Genomic DNA, 17,908 nt, shown 5'->3' with positions numbered 1-17,908 from the left:
TCTGCCTGGGTAAACTAGACATTATAGCAGCATCTGGAGCTAGTCTCTGCACCCAGTGGGTGTCTGTGGACACCAATGACTCCCATTTGTGCTATAGAAGAGTAAAGAGTTGAAATCAACTGAAAAGAAAGATATGAGGAACACACAGAGCTCTTGGCATGACTGAGCTTAAAGAATGGCTAAATTGCTTCCCTATGCAGTACCACAGATGATAAACACACTTGCACCTGTGTTTAGTTGTGTGCTAGTGTGCAAATGGGAAGCAGTAAAATGAAGGTGAAATGTAAGACCACTTTGTAAAAGTAGGTCACTCATAGACTACCACTTACATCTGTGGAATGCAATCACTGAGAGGACTACACCCCTTACATACCCCAAATGATAAATTTGTTTGATATAGAAAGTGTCTTCCTCATTATTGTGCTTCATTTTTAGACAGGCAGCAAATATGCACATGATGAGTCTGAAAGGTTCAGTGTCACAACAAAAAATAACATGTGGAAATTTGTGGTGGAGCAATGCAATCCTCTATGATATGTTTTCACTTTTACAGAAAAAGAAGAAAGAAATAGGTATATGAAAATCACCACTACAGGCAGTCCATGAGGCTTTAGAACTTAGATCATGAGCTTCAGAGAGCTCCATAAGAGAATTGTAATTTTGTTGTTGTTGTTTAAAGCAAGGGCTTACAATGGCAAAGAGGTGGGGGGTTCTATATACAGACTGAAGTGTAGCCTAAGAAAGATAAAGTTAAGAAATAACAAGAGAGTTCTCTGAGCCAAATGAAGTGGTTTATAAGTACAGATGTGTGATAACTGGAGGATGCCCAAGAGCAGGCCTTCCAGACAGGTAGCTCATAGCTGTGGGAACCCTCAACAGTGACACAGTTGGGAGCCATTTCTTGGGTACCTTAGATAAAGGTTTGGTACCATAGGCTAGCAAATAAATGACAAGAGAGCTCACACAATGAGTATCTCAGTAGGCACTAGGATGGATAAAAATGAACAGCCTTTCCATGTGAGGACCAAGCAAATCCTCAAGTTTCTTATATAATTGAATAAATAGAGGATAAAAACAGGGGTTCAAAGAAAATAATAGAAAGACTTAAATAGCTTGATTCAGAAAAAAATCAGGGGAGAAAAACAATATCAAGCCTCTTGTCAATACAGCTTTGGGGCAGAATTCTGACATGTTACAAATATATAATGTTGGAATAACTAGGCTGAAATACAAAAGTAGTTATCTCTGTGGCATTTTATAAGTAGTATTTACCCAATTGTATTTTTAAGCACACACATACACACACATACACATACACACACACAAACACACAAACACACATACACACTTTTTAAATGAAAGTACAAATTCCTACCTTCCAATCCATGACTTATGAGCTGATACAATGATAGCACTTTTGAACAGTCTTACTTGGTTCTGTTTCTTGAGAAACTTGAGACATTATGGTATCCAGAAGAACACTAAGGTTGTTAAAGACATGACCTCCTTTAAGACTCTTCTTTAGTGGTCTATCTACTCCAGTATTCATGACAAATATATTGCATATTGAAAGAATGCAATAGTCCCCAGGAAATAAACAAATAAACAGACAACCACTAATACCAACTCTTCCACTGACAACATCAAGTCTGAAGTAACTGAAGCTTAGAGGCATCTCTCTTAGGGGGTATAAGAAATATTTTAAAATCCCAGGACTCTGTTTTCTTACACAAATATGATTTTTCTTCTGTCTGGTTATATTTTCTCCTTTTCCAATGAATGTTTCTGTAGTTTATATAGTGGTGTCATCCTAGAGGCACAGGTACTAAAGGGTAGGTTTCCATTTGGTGTCTATCAGAGTCAATTGGGTAATGCTAATCTCATTACTAATGTACAAATGAACTTGGAATCAAGTGTACTATGAGGAGGTGACAAAATCTGCAGATGAGGTCCATTTGAAGGAACTAGGACATTAGGGGCATGGAGGTATATAATTGCTCTTTCTGTCTCTATCTCTTTCTGTTTCTCTCTGTCTCCCTCTCTCTCTGTCTCTCTGTCTTTATGTCTCTGTTTCTCTGTCTCTGCCTGTCTCTTTCTGCCTCTGTCTCTAGATCTTTCTGCCTTTGTGTCTGTCTCTCAATCTTTCACTCTCTCATCTCTGTATCTCTGTCTCTCTCTCTCTCCCATTTCCTCTCTGCTCTTCCCCTCTCCTCCCATCTCCTCTCCTCTCCTCTCCCCTTTTCTCCTCTTTTCTCCTCTCCAGCCCACAGGTAAGCAGCTTTCCTATGACATGTCCTTCTTCCCTTATATTTTGCCTTGCTATGAGCCTGGAAATGACAGAGCCACTTAATCGTGCAAAGAAACCTCTAAAATAAAGAAACAATATTCTCCTTGAAGTGTGTGTGTATGGGGGGGGGGTCAGGTTAATATGTCATAGTGATAAAAAACTAACACTGATTTTCAGTACATAATCTCCAAAAATAAAATCCAACAAATTAGTATTAATATTACTACCATCAAGTTCTCATTCTAATAGGTTTTCCAATAAATTTCATTGTAGTAGCAGGAAGCAATTTGAGAATTAGGCATTGATTATGGTGTCATTTCTGTCTTCTCTCATTCTCAAATACCTCTTCATTCTTTTCTTATCTTTGATATCTTAAAAGATAAAGGACCAATTATTTTTGTAATTATAGTTTTAAAGCTGAAGTGTGAAATTGGCCATATAGATTAATCATTTTGATAAACTGGCTACTTTTTTTTTTTAGATGTCTTGACCAGAAGTGGCTGTTCTATTTCAGTTTTGTACCCCATGTACCAAACAAGGTGCTTAATGGGAAATACACTTTCAATAAAGGCCTGTTAAATGAATGAATGAATGAATGAATGAATGAATGCTGTGAAACTTATATCATATATAGAAGTCAGTAATTGGGTGTTCAGTTAAGGTAAAAGTTCTGTCCCTTTATTCATCTTCAGAAAACATCACTTGGCCATTTGCTTCTCTGCTGCCTTTGTCATTCAAGGCAGTAGCTCGTAATCTAGGGGGACAGCTGCCAGCAACCCATCCCCATTTGCAAATAATGAACATGGTAAGGCTTTGAACTGTATAACCTCTATCTGCCCCTCCAAAAGATCCACTCGACTAAGGAAATCGTGGAGACTGATCCAGAAGCAGTGGCCACTGGCATGATGCTTGAGGGATGAGCAGGTTTAAAGGCAGAGGGACTGCTGAGCTTTGGAAACGTTGTTTTTTCCACATGTAGCACAGTCTTCTACCTTCTATTGAAGCGTAGTATCACTGAGGGAATGATAGGACGCCAATGACTAACAGCACTTGGGTGAAAGAACTGAATCTCTGTACCTACCTATTCCATCTGGTTTGCATTCGTTTCCAGATTTCTGTGGCTTTCTACTACATAAGGGCACTTTGTAGTGTGGGCTCCTTGCAGATCAGGGAAGCTGTCATTCTTCTGTTTTATGTGATTACTAGCATAGTGGTTTTCTTTAATTCCACTTTACTTCTGCAAACTGAGACCCCTACTTAATGATCAGCTAGTCTGTAACAATACATGAATAGACTTCTTGCCTCAAGAGTGGGTTTGATTTTATTGATTTTCTTATAATGCTTGTAATTTTTCCCAGTTTATTGGAGCCTCTTTTTCTTTTCTTTCCTTTGTATTCCCTAATTGCTTTATCTCTCATAGAAAGATCTGTTTGTGGCTTGTTGTATGTATGTGTGTGTTTTTTTTCCCTTCATCAAGAATGTATGCTGTAAGATAGGCTTGGCATAAAAAGGCAAAACTCTATTATCAAAACTTCCATTATGTCCTATGATATATTTTTTTCTTTCATGAAAATGCTACAAAATGCTTTTGTCCTTCATTTCATGAAAAATTGTACTCTCTAGAGGACGAGAAAACCATCTGTTATGTTCTGTGCTTTCATTTCAATGTTGTGTTATTAGTGTGTGGGAAAAAATACATTTTAACTTGCTTGTTTGATCTCCTTTGTCCTTCTGAATATCCCTGCATTGTTGTCTGTGTTTTAACAAATGAAATGAGAAGCCACTCAAGGTCACCGTACAAACCCCCGAGGAGAAGCATCCTTTCTGATGCGTGCATTCACTAGCTAACAGTTATAGAACACAAACTAAATGCCAAGTAGGTTTTCAATTACTGGAAATACAGAGAGAACGAAATTCAGGTTTTCTTGTGCTGATGCTAAATAAAACTGAAGAGAGGAGCTGGAGCTATGGATTCTCTCTTCTGTGATATTTTATAAGGTTCAAGTTCTTATATAGACTTTGGAAACTCAAAAGTATGTGCTTAGAGTTCGAGTGTTGTGTTATGTTTAATGCTCTGTATTAATTTCAACCTCAGTGATCTTAACAATCAGTTAAAAGTAATAATACTTTCTGTTTGGATATTTTTGTGAGATTAGATAAAATACTGCACGCAGATCATTCCCCATAGTGCTAGCTCACAGGACCTGAATTCAAAATGTATATAGATCTTGCCTCATTTATATTAATCCACAAAAGCATAATAAAACCTGTTGTCTTATACACACTGTCTCTCTCTGCAGTGTTTGTGTGTTTGTGTGTGTATGTGTCTGTGTGTGTGTGTGTGTGTGTGTGTGTGTGTGTGTGCATATGTGAGGAGGTAAGCACACACTTACATAAACACACATCACAGTGAACAGGGGAATGTCAAAGGGAACTTTCAAAAAACAATTCTCTCTTTCCATGGTGGACTCTTGGAATAAATCTCAGGTCACTTGGACTGCATTGCAACAAGGCATGCGCTTTCTCCCACTGACTCATCCTGCCACCCCCCCTAAAGATTCATTTTTGAGTGTCTGTCCAAATACTTTACCCATCATACAGCAGAATGATTGGACATGGAATTGACTATTTCCATTTCAATCAATGAACTAAAACAGGGACTTGAAAGTTGATGGGTGAAACATAAGTGCATCATTTATGCCTTGTGATTTCATCCATATTCACCTCAAAATATTTCCATACATAAAAAGTTAGCACAGAGACTAGCAAACACTCTAACTTCACTGATATTCCTCAGTTATACTTTCTGCTAAAATGAGGTGCATCATAAATAATGAAGCAAGATAAAATTCCCATCAAAAATAATTTCATCTTATGCTCTTTGATCCTGACCTTCCCAGATAACAGAACAAACCTTTAAATACGTCATGTAAACTCTACCCAGGTGCTTGCTTATCTACAAGGGCTGTCTCTTTCTTTCTCTCTAGACAAATCTATTTGGTTGAGAAAAGAAATACAAAAACAAGTCAGATTCCAGAAACGGGAGAATTACACAAACCTTCAATAAAGCGTTCAAAGAAAGTGACATCTTAAAAGGAACCAGTTCAAAAACTAAGTCAAGAGCCTTTCAGTGAGAAAGCATCCAGTCTCAGAAAGCAATCAGCAACTAATTGCAGTTCCTTCTATGCATTAAGCACGTAAAAGAGTCTGACATTCTCTGCCCATGTGGATAATAGCCTGACACGTCCCAGGTACGAAACAATGAAATGTATTGACCTCTGCTAAATTAATAAAATGAACCAAAATTGCTCAAAGACTTGGATATTTCATAGCAACATGTCTTCCAGGCAAGTGCTATAGGCAAAATCTGTATGGGATTATGAGATAAACCAGTTTCAGATGATGACTAAATCCCATCCAAAGGAACATATGCACAATTTAAGGACTGACCATACTTTATGGAATTCTCCTTCTTTTGAACATTGATTATTTAACTATCATCCTTATAAATGTTTCCTTATACTCACTCTGTGTTGGCCTGCATCTTCCTCCTGTAGAATTTATTGCATAAAGGACTGTTTCTCAAACAACTCACAGATAAATCTCCTCTTTGATGGAGGGTTTTTCCACTGCCTATTATGTGCCTATTGAGGCTCAGCCAACAATTTATTACCAGCTGGAAAAGGAGTCAATGAAGTAAAAGACTGAATTGTTTTTATGGCTGTGTCCATATTTCTTAAAGAGTAAGAGCCCTTATGGAAAGAATTTATACTGGAACTCTATGAGCCACCATTCATTTGGACTAAAGTGAACTTGTTATAAAATATTGAAAACAGAATCAAATTCTATGAGGCTGTCATTCTGTTTTACTACCAGGAGCTATTTCAATCCCCACCCACTTACTTTCTACCTTTTCCCAAATAAAGTAGCACTGTGGGCCTTCAGACATGACTTCCACTGAACATCACAAATATTGGCTAGAACCAACACATGGCATTAGAATATAGGGCCCTCATCTGACTTTCATTCAGAGAAAATCTCTCCATTCAGTACACGACACATTCATTGGTGGTCATATATTTATTAGACTCAAAGTGGCGGGATGCAGCAGTAGTAAAAACATCAGCAAAAAATTTCTAAGGCATCAGTTTAATCCCCAAACTTAGAAGGTAGCATACTTTGGATATTTTACTGCTTCATCTCTCTGCACCTGCTGTACATGCTGAAAGTTCAGAGTCTACTCATGAAGAACTTTCCCTGAGTTTTGCTCAGCTCATTTAATACTATTCTTTCCAGATCCATCTATCTATTGCACACATAGGCTGGTTCCAAATTCTTTTTACTGTGAAAAGGCAGCATCAAGCATAGAAAAACAATATACCTCTAAGTTGTATATGGAGTCTTTTATATAAATGGTCAACAGTTTCAGACTTACAGTTTCTTTTAGGGGGTTGGGGATTGGGCAAATAACAGTTTTAGCTAACTTAGGGCTTACTTTTTTTTTCTTATTTTCTACCCTTTTTCTCTCATCTTGGAGTTGTGTTACATATGTGGATGTCCACGTAGATGAGCAGGTACTACATTTGGAAGCCAAAGAAGGTCCCCAATGGAGGAGCTAAAGAAAGAATCCAAGGAGCTGAAGGGGCTTTCAGCCCCATAGAAAGAACAACATGAACGAACCAGTCCTCCCACAGCTCTGAGAGACTAAACCACCAACCAAGGAGTACACATGGAGGGACCCATGGCTCCAGCTGCATATGCAGCAGAGGATGGCCTTTTTGGACATCAAAGGGAGGAGAGCCCTTTGTCCTGAGTAGGTAGAATGCCCCCGTATAGGGGAATACCAGGACAGGGAAGCAGAAGTGGGTGGGTTGGTAAGCAGGGGGAGGGGGGGCTGCGATAGTGTGTTTTTGAGGAGAAACCAGGAAAGGGGATTTGAAATGTCAATAAAAAAATATCTTTGTGTGTATGTATGTGTGTTCAAAATTTTTTTATTATGGATCGGTAGAATCAATATAGTTAAAATGGCCATTTTGCCTAAAGCACTATACAGATTCAATGCAATACCCATCAAAATCCCAACTCAATTCTTCACAGAGTTAGAAAGAGCAATTATCAAATTCATCTGGAACAACAAAAAACCCAGGATAGCTAAAACTATTCTCAGCAACAAAAGAAAATCTGGGGGAATCAGTATCCCTGACCTCAAGCAATACTATAGAGCAATAGTGGTAAAAACTGCATGGTATTGGTACAGTGACAGGCAGGAGGATCAATGGAACAGGATTGAAGATCCAGAAATGAACCCACACACCTATGGCCACTTGATCCTCGACAAAGAGGCTGAAAACATCCAATGGAAAAAAGATAGCCTTTTCAACAAATGGTGCTGGTTCAACTGGAGGTCAGCATGCAGAAGAATGCGAATTGATCCATCCTTGTCTCCTTGTACTAAGCTCAAATCCAAATGGATCAAGGACCTCCACATAAAGCCAGACACTCTGAAGCTAATAGAAAAGAAACTGGGGAAGTCCCTTGAGGACATCGGTACAGGGAGAAAGTTTCCGATATATTCTTTATTTACATTTCAAATGATTTCCCATTTTCTGGGTTCCCACTCCCCGCAAGTCCCATAAGCCCTCTTCCCTCCCCCTGTTCCTCCATCAACTCCTTCCCACTTCCTTGTTCTGGTATTCCCCTATACTGTTGCATTGAGTCTTTCCAGAACCAGGGGCCACTCCTCTGTTCTTTTTGGACATCATTTAATATGTAGATTATTTCTTGGGTATTCCAAGTTTCTAGGTTATTATCCACTTATCAGTGAGTGCATACCATGACTGATCTTTTGAGACTGGGTTACCTCACTTAGTATGATGTTCTCCAGCTCCATCCATTTGTCTACAAATTTCATGAATTAATTGTTTCTAATGGCTGAATAGTACTCCATTGTATAAATATACCACATTTTTTTTTTATCCATTCCTCTGTTGAGGGACACCTGGGTTGTTTCCAGCTACTGGCTACTACAAATAGGGCTGCTGTTGAAAATAAGGTAAAGAACAATTTACGAAGATACTCAGTCACAGTCTTTTGGTTTTTTTAAAAGATATTTTCTAAAAATATAGGCTCTCTCCCTTAACCTAGGGATCAATAATTCAGCAGCACTACCTCCCAGCAAGCTCTAAGAATCATCCTGCCTTTGATGCCTCCCCAGCATTAGCATTATGCTCATGTGCCAGTATATCTGGCTTTTATACGGGTGCAGGAGATCTGAACCCAAGCCCTCATTTTTATCTGGCAAGCTCTGTGCTCACCCGGCCATCCCCTTACCACTGCTTGTTCATTTAGGTAACCAAATCTTTCAATGTGCAAACATGTTTACCTTAAAAGTCTGTTTCTTCTCTTTTATTTATGTATTTAAAATCATCTTTACTCAGAAGTACATATATAACACATCTGGTATATCACATTAACTCCCATAAACGAATCTATAAGAAACCATTAAATAGTCATCTGCAAAGTCAATTCTCAGGAAACAAATGGCATGTATGTCGGTACCTATCATCTAGAATATCAGTGCACTTTTTATGCCAAGTAATACTGTCAGAGTATTCCATTGATAACATAATTATATTTTAATTAAGATATGTTCTTATGCAATTTATACGTAAAAGTGTGTGTGTGTGTGTGTGTGTGTGTGTGTGTGTGTGTGATCTCCCTCCCTCTACTATCAAACTCTAACCCTTCCTACAAATCTCTTCTTTCTTTGAGATTTGGGTATTGGATATCCAAACTAAGAAAGTTTTCTCTAACTCAGTAATAAAGTAATGTTGCTAGATTTAGATATTAAATTTAACCTGTAATCCATTTCTTTCTTTTTATTATTTATTTTACAAATACATATTGTTTATATTTCTCACACTCAGTAGTATAAGATGTTTAAAATATGTATAAATTTTTGAATAGTGAAGCAAACTGACTAGCATATAAATTGTTTTTCCATATTTGGATTGTTTATTAGGAAAATACATAAAATCTACATACTAGGAATTTTTCAAGAATTTAACACATTATGATTAATTATTCCCACTAAGTTGCACTACAGAACTTTTAATTTAGTTGTGATTTCTTACAGAAATTTTTGACATGATCCATTTTTCTTTAGTTTGTATTTAAGCTACACAAAAGTAGTCAAGGCTTATTGAATTATTCCAACATTATTTGTTAAAATTATTATAATTTCTCACTGAATTAACTCTAAATATGTAATTTATAACTTGACTTCCTAGTTTCTAATTCTTGTGCCTTCTCCTGGACTCTTTTTTGTGAATTTTTCCCGTAAATAGATGACAAATTATTTATAGGACAAAGATAGCCCAAAGACATATGTATTACCAAAGTCCACCAGCACCAGGTGATAGCTCACAAAAATTTAGAACCTGTAGGATGCTGCACAACATTCAAACAACTCTACATGTTGGAAAGTGTCCTTTTCAAGTGATTCAGTTGTTCTAGACCTCTTCTAGGCATTATCAGCTGATTTCTGCTTGTTCCAGAAAGATGGTCTGGGCTAAGAAACTTCTCTGTCACTTTACTCATCTGATAGTTTCCTTTGCAGCTAGAGTTTTCTGTTTACTGTTGAGAAGGGGTCTAGTGGACTCCAGGGGCTTCCTTGAGCTATTTTCAGATTTTTGTCAGTTTGGATGGGTTTTTTGTTTGTTTGGTTGGTTGGTTGGTTGATTGGTTGCTTGGTTGCTTGGTTAGTTGGTTGGTTGGTTTTTGTTTTTGATTTTTAGTTTTTGGTTTGGGGTTTTTTCCCTTCTGTATTAAAGAACTCCCTGTAGCATTAATGTTTCAATCAATAGAGAAAACTACTTCATAACCAATGGTCTTCCCAGTGTTACCTTCTAACCACTAAGAAGCTCCAGCAAACCCTCAGTCTTACCTTCAAGCATCCTGAAGACTTTACAATGGCTAAAGAATGGAACTTTCATAAAAAAAAAAGAATATTTTTCCTACTCTCCCTATACTTTCTTATGTAACTAAGGAATTTACTGACAATGCTTGTTAGTGTGTGTGATATCATTGTCCACACATCTTTCTTAATTAGTATGTGATCTATATGTCTCCAGAGAGCAACCACAAATAAGCTTTATAAGAAATCTATTGATCATATGAGTAGAGGTGTAGTCTTTTATTGCTTTTATTGTTATCATTTATTAGAATTATGTACTTAATTATGACATTTCATATTATATATATAATATAATAAAATATTTTTGATCTTCAATCCTGTCCATATTATAATTGTTCTCCATCTATATCAACGCCTTCTTTTTTATGTATTATCTTAATGTTTTCTTTAATTATTATTGTTAGACTGTGTGTGTATATATATATATATGTAATATAGGTAATATCTGTATATATATGCTATTTATATATGTATATATATGTAACTATATATATTATTTATATATATTATGTATATATTATATAATATTTGTGTATATTGTATATACACAAATATTACCTGAATCCTTTTAGCATTGTTCTTACATATTTGTATTTAGGATTGCTGGTTGGTATTGTATGACCAATTAGAAAACAAATATCTGGGAATACTGAGTCTCTACCTCTTGGGAGTCAGTATTCATCCAGGGGTGGAGCTTCAGCATCCTCATTAGCATGCCAATTTGAATTGTTATTAAGTTCTTAGCCTAGGTGATCATATTTTTGAGAATTCATGGGTGCAGCCTCCCTGAGATGTATAGAAGACACAATCTTGCCATTCTAGTTCTCTGACTCTGACAGTCTTTCTGTCCCCACTTCCACAATGTTCTCTGAGTCTTAGGTTAGGGGTTATATTTTATATATATCTTCTGGGGCCAGGCAGCACATAGTCAGTTGTTCTCTGCATCTTGCACTGATGTAGATTTTTGCAATGCTCTCCATTTACAGCAAATTGTTTGATCAGCAACTAGACCACCACTTAACTATGGATATAATGACTAATATTGGGAATAGAGTTAGAAATTGCCACTGTTTGAGTGCTTAATCTTCAATGAAGGCCATATATTACAAAGGAAATGAAATTCTAGTTGCAGCATGTAACAACATAAGTAACTAATATATTTTGATCTTGTAACTTTGCTAAGTCTATTAACCAGTTCTAATACTAATACAATACTTCAAGACCTCTATGCTTCTTCAAAATCTCATGGTATCTGTTGTTCGCAAAAAAAAAAAAAAAAAAAAAAAATTGAATTTAATACTTTTGCAATATATTCACCTTTTAAGATTTTTTTCTTGTCTTGTTATCCTATCAAAATTCCCAACATCATTGCTTAAATAACATTATTTGAGTGAATATCCTGCTTTGTCCTTGTGATTGTGTGGAGCACATTCATTTCTCCATTAAGATTAGTGGATTTTACTTTTTCTTGCCTTAGTTTTTCCTCCTCTCTACTGCCATCCCTCTGTAATTTCATGATGCTCTTTCAGATGCTGGATATTGCTGTGTGTCTAAATTTGGCAGAGCATTTAAACAACCATAATTCAATAAGAGGTTGGAGATAGTATCTGTGTTTTCCATATATTCTCTTAAACTATTTTACATCCATAAAAATTTTCTGTGCTAACCAGTTAGAAAAATTGAAGGAATGTAGAGCAGGGGCCTTTCTCTACTAGTTGTTATAGTGACCATTCATGAGGATACAGGCATAAATCCTGCCCCTCCCCTAAAACCTACCTATAAGCTTCAGCAGAATGTAGGTACCTGAGCAGACACAGCTGAGATTATTGGCGAGCCAGGTCAGAGCAGCTGAAACTCACAAACATGTTCATTGTTCTACATTCATAAAATGTTATGGTTGTTTGTATAGAACATTACTCTAGCACTAGATAGCTGATGCAATAGATTAGATGCAGCCTGTAGAAATCTCATTTTGTTCAGTCCAAGAATGCTAATTAACTATCTGGAGTCTTTCCACACTTTGAAAGCGTCACATACTACCTTTTCTTCAGCTAGGTACTTCAAAGAGCAGGCAAGGAGCTACTAACATCATTTTGAAAGAACTTTTCATGTTTTAAGCCTCCATGTAACAATATTTACAGTAACCATAAAGACATTATTTTTATGTGTACATGGAGGTGGTTTTAGATTAGGAGAAAGCCAGGGTTTGATAATACCAAATAAATTCAGCCCACTATTGCATGTCATGACTATGTGTCATTTGCCACATCCCCTTCTTCAGCTCCAAAAGCAGTCTCCTTGCAGTGTGCTCCATCACAAGAGAAGTGTCAGCAGTGGAAAAGCAACACTCCACTCCCCATTCCAATTTCACAGTTCAGTAAGGAACAAGTGTGAGCAGACAGAAGCTTGAGACAAGAAGGACAATCACAACCAAGGAGGGAACCCAGTCATCTATTCTGCACCCTTCCTCCCCCACGGACCTTTCAATTTGTACAAGAAAAAAATCAGAGTGGTCATCAGCCCTGAAAAGGTACCAGATATAGCCTTCACTTCTTCAAATGACTAAAGTCCAATCAGGCAGAGACACCGACTGTTGTCTCTCCATTAATCTCTGGTTGTGTTTCAGCTTTAAGCTTGATTTAAAAAAAAAAAAAAAAAGCTTCTTCTCCAAGTCTGAGCAGCTGAAGGAAAGGGGACAGAGGACAATGAAAGTGACATCTGTCAACCAACAGTAATTAAGCAGAGATGTGTGGAGTTCCATGGTTCTAAATGACCCTGTTAAAGTGTTGATGAGCAGTGAAACGTCTGATTAAATTTTAAACAGGGATAAATTGGTCAGTCCCTCCATAGGACAAAGCTAATGGAGGAGTAGACTAACAAATTAAATGAATACTGCCCCAGGGCTAGTAAAGAGACAGGTTGGCACAAGCATGCCTCATCTATAGCCTAAGTGTAACTTCTTCAATGTGATCACAAAAATATGCCTTTCCAAGCACTCCAGAGTTCCAGAGTAAGCTACTGCACTAGAAAAAGAATAAACTTAGAGAATGGAAAATCGAAATTCAAGTCCAGATAGGATATTCCATAAATAATCTGAGATGACTTGCCACAGGACCACATTGGATACTTACTTTCTCATCTTCAAAATTTAGAGGCTGTCCATAGATAATTTCAAGTATCAGAACACTGGATTTTATATTTTAGAAGTAATTTAGATAAGGAACCAAAATTTCATGTTTATCTGACAGCCAGAAAAGGTGCATGTAAGGATCCAGAGTGTGTACTGCAAATTTCTCAGTATCATGGCAATGACTAGAAGGATCAATAACCAACTTTCTATAGCTTTAGGGTCCATTTCATCCTTAAATAACAGCAGGTCTCCTCCCATTTTTTTCTAAGTGTCAAATCCCATGCACATTTTTATAACAGGAAAAGTTCTTAAAAAAACAATTTTAACGCCAATAAATCAATTTTCTACAACTTTGTTTCAGTACAATCTAACAAGGTCTATGCAGGGATGTTTTAACATAACCAAAGGAAAAGAAAAGCTTGAAGAAGCACAAGGGTCATAAGAGAAGATTAGAATAGTAGCTAGTGATCTAGTAGAATCTTAAAAGATTGTTCATCTCTCTACACACTTGAAAAGACCAGAAGATAAGTGACTGCTGATGACCAGACTTAAAACTTCCAAAGATGGAATTAAATTATGGAGTAGGAGAAATCTGAAAAAGCAGTACTTCAAATTTACTGACCAGAGAGTGTTCTTCCTATGTACTAAAGAATGACATGGTCTGGAATTCTACAGGATTATAAAGATCACCAAATTCAGAACTTGTGTTTTATGTCACTTGTAATGTTTGAAACCTGTACTTACTATTTATCATACTTCCATTCTCTTCTTTCTTTCTTCTTCTGTCTTCACTTTCACATTGATACCTTATCGTGTACTATGATCACATTGAACAAGTTGTGCTTAAGCTGTAGAAGAGGCAAAAATGTGCCAGCTTGTCTCTTTAATTTTCTTAATCCCCAGGTGGTAGTTTCTCTTTGGATCTTAATCTCTCAACAACAATAACAACAAAATCATCAAAGTGGAACAGATAGTTGAGGCAGCTTATTCAGCAGGCAAATAATAGAACACTCCACAGAGAAAGACTGGAGACATTGATGCACAGTAGAGGTGAGCAGTAATACAGGTTCTGAGTTGTGGATGAAATTTGACTAGCCTGTTCATAAGTCTAATAACATTTTTCCCTTCCAAATAACAATAGAATAGGATACTCCCTCAAGAATTTCTTCTTCTGATTCTTTTATAAAAGCCCATGGAGGGTGTGTGTGTGTGTGTGTGTGTGTGTGTGTGTGTGTGTGTGTATGTGTGTTTGTACGTGTGTTTGAAAATACAATGTGAATGGCTTTACAATGAAGCAAGGGTTTTTTTCTTTCTTTTTTTTTTTGTTTTGTTTTGTTTTCTTTTTAAGCATTGAAGGCCTTACATTGGTGTGCACTGGTAAAACTGGCCAAGTTTCTTGGTACCATAATACCAAGCAGATACCACAGAAAGATCTTAACTACAGCTTAAGTAATACTTGGAAATATCACAAAATAACATTTTGACCACAGGGGATACATTTCCCACAGCATAGCTACAGTTTCCTTGGCTGCCTTATGTCTAACTCACTGAACAAATCAAGTAAGTATTTGCCAAGCTGAGGCTGTAGTTTACCTTGGTTATGTCGTATCTTAGTATTTGTCCATCCAGACTCCATAGTGAAGGGATTTAAGCCAGTTTGACCATAGCAAACATAGCTCTGGCAGGCATTGCTGTTCTCCCCCATTCTCTCTTCTTTGGGAAAACCCATTAGATTACAATTCTAAAGCTAACCAACAAGGTCCATTTCCTTATTTGAACACTTCTTCTTCCTAAGGTGTACTACAAAGATCCAGCTATAAAAGTATTGAAATCTATCAACTGAAAGTCCCCTTTCACTCACCTACTTAACATGCCCAATTAAAATAATACACCCCATGCTAACACAAGGTTTATTCTTTTATCTTTAGATACCATTTGCCTGTAGGCGATCTGTCTCCTCTCTATCTAGGGGCAGGAACAAATATCACTTCCCCCCTTCCTTGCCCCTTTCTCCTCTCTTCCTCTGTGTCCTTCCCCTTCTCCATGTTTATCTACATCATATCTTTGCCTCTATCTCTCTACTCTATCCTTTTGGGACAAATAAATCTCCTTTGTGCTGAGAAAAGTACCTTGTAATTGTCTTGAGCCAACTTTGAAGTTCCTACAAGTAGGAGCTATTAATAATGCATTCTCATAGACCTGAGTCATCTGCTATCCTAAAGCACCTTTACCATTTCTCTGGGTTTTAACAACAGAGGAAATCTTCTATTTTCTTGTTAAAAATATTCAGTTCTATCACCATGAGTCTCCTCAGCTATTTAATTTCTTTTCTTCATAGATTAATCCCTTCTTTCTAAGTAGGATTGTTTCCATTAGGAATAAATCACACTCATATATTTTTAAATAGTATCCATCAGTACCATACACACACATACACACTGCCACATATGCACAAAACAGACTATTTCAACTTCCATTTACATACAATTGGGTTAGAGAGATGACAGACAGATAATTCAAATAGATACACTCCTCTATTTATCTCCTACATTATGACATTTTACTCAATTTTTAAGAGTTTGACTGCTTTAAAAATGATTTATATTGTTAAGACAAGACATATAAGAGAAAGAAATAGACTATTGTTTTCATCAATTCTCATTGTTGACATTTTTAGTGAGAACAAAGATACATTAGTTTTGAAGGCAGAATTGGTCAAAAGAGAAATTGAATTTTCAAGATCCACAAACTACCTTTACATATAATAAAGTTCCTGGTTTATAGAATCTGACTGGAAACACGATATGTGGATATGGAAGCTATAACTTGACCAATTTTTTATCTACTTGTTTGGTAGAAAGTGAGAGACAAAAGGTGTTACAGCACATTGTGGATAGACAGGAGAGAGCACCGACCATGTTAGGAGAACAGACAGAAAAGACAATCCTGCATCCTCATTCTAGATAAAAGCCTTTCAAGAACATGTTACTCAAAACTGTCATGAAATTTCAATGCCTAAATTTTTAATTTCCTGTGAAGAAATACCATACCCAATAAGTTATCTAAACATTAAGCTGCAGTATTTGGTGGATAAATACAGAACAAATAGAAGATGATGCACTTGAATTTCACTCAGCTTCTTTTTTTTATTCGATATATTTTTATTTACATTTCAAATGATTTCCTTTTTCCTGCCCCCCCCCCCCACTCCCTGAAAGTCCCATAAGCCATGTTCCCTCCTCCTGTTCTCCCATCCACCCCTTCCCACTTCCCTGTTCTGGTATTGCCCTATACTGCTACACTGAGTCTTTCCAGAACAAGGGGGCCACTCCTCCATTTTTCTTGTACATCATTTAATATGTGGATTATGTTTTGGGTATTCCAATTTTCTAGGCTAATATCCACTTATTAGTGAGTGCATACCAGAATTGATCTTTTGAGACTGGGTTACCTCACTTAGTATTATGTTCTCCAGCTCCATCCATTTGTCTAAGAATTTCATCAATTCATTGCTTCTAATGGCTGAATAGTACTCCATTGTGTATATATATATCACATTTTTTTGCATCCATTCTTCCGTTGAGGGAAACCTGGGTTCTTTAAAGCTTCTGGCTACTACAAATAAGGCTGCTATGAACATAGTGGAGCATGTGTCCTTATTGCATGCCGGGGAATCCTCTGGGTATATGCCCAGGAGTGGTATAGCAGGATCCTCTGGAAGTGACGTGTCCAGTTTTCTGAGGAAGCGCCAGAGTGATTTCCAGAGTAGTTGTAGCAATTTGCAACCCCACCAGCAGTAGAGGAGTGTTCCTCTTTCTCCACATCCTTGCCAACACCTGCTGTCTCCTGAATTCACTCAGCTTCTATAAGCATGAATGGCCCCTCTGCACCCTTAGTTTGGGTAAGAAGGCGACTTAGCTATGCCCTGACAGGTCACTCATGAAACTGCTTCAAGGAGCCATTAATTAACCCTATAGTGCTTCTCAACTTGTGGGTCATTTGGCTGAATGACCATTTCACAGGGGTTACCTTAGACCATTAGAAAGCATCAATATTTACATTACAATTCAGAACAGTAGCAAAATTACAGCTATAAATTAGTAATGAAAAGATCTTAAGGTTAAAGTTCACAACATGAGGAACTCTGTTAAAGGGTTGAAGCATTGAGAAGGGTGAGAACCAGTGTTAATAGGAAAAGGTGAAGAAGTGTGACACCCCTTGTTATAGTCTGAATGACTGATGCTGACAAATTCTACATTGCCTTCTGCCTCAACCCGGACAAAGTGCAGAGTGAATGCCCAGAATGATAATGAGACTTTCAGCATCACATTCTGTTCAACCTAGGAGGCTCAAAGATCACCAGGATTCCCAGTGATCAGGTAGAATAAATGACATCTCCAAGGAAGTTGCTAAGGATACCTAATATACCTTCATGTACCAGTGGACCTTCTTAAACAAAGACTTGAGCATGATACATGCACCCATCTTCACAAAGGTTCACATTACAGCGAAGAGA

Source organism: Apodemus sylvaticus, chromosome 5 (assembly GCF_947179515.1).
Source record: "Apodemus sylvaticus chromosome 5, mApoSyl1.1, whole genome shotgun sequence".
NCBI lineage: Eukaryota > Metazoa > Chordata > Mammalia > Rodentia > Muridae > Apodemus > Apodemus sylvaticus.
The sequence above is the reverse complement of the archived record's forward strand: the minus strand, read 5'-3'. Positions refer to the sequence as shown.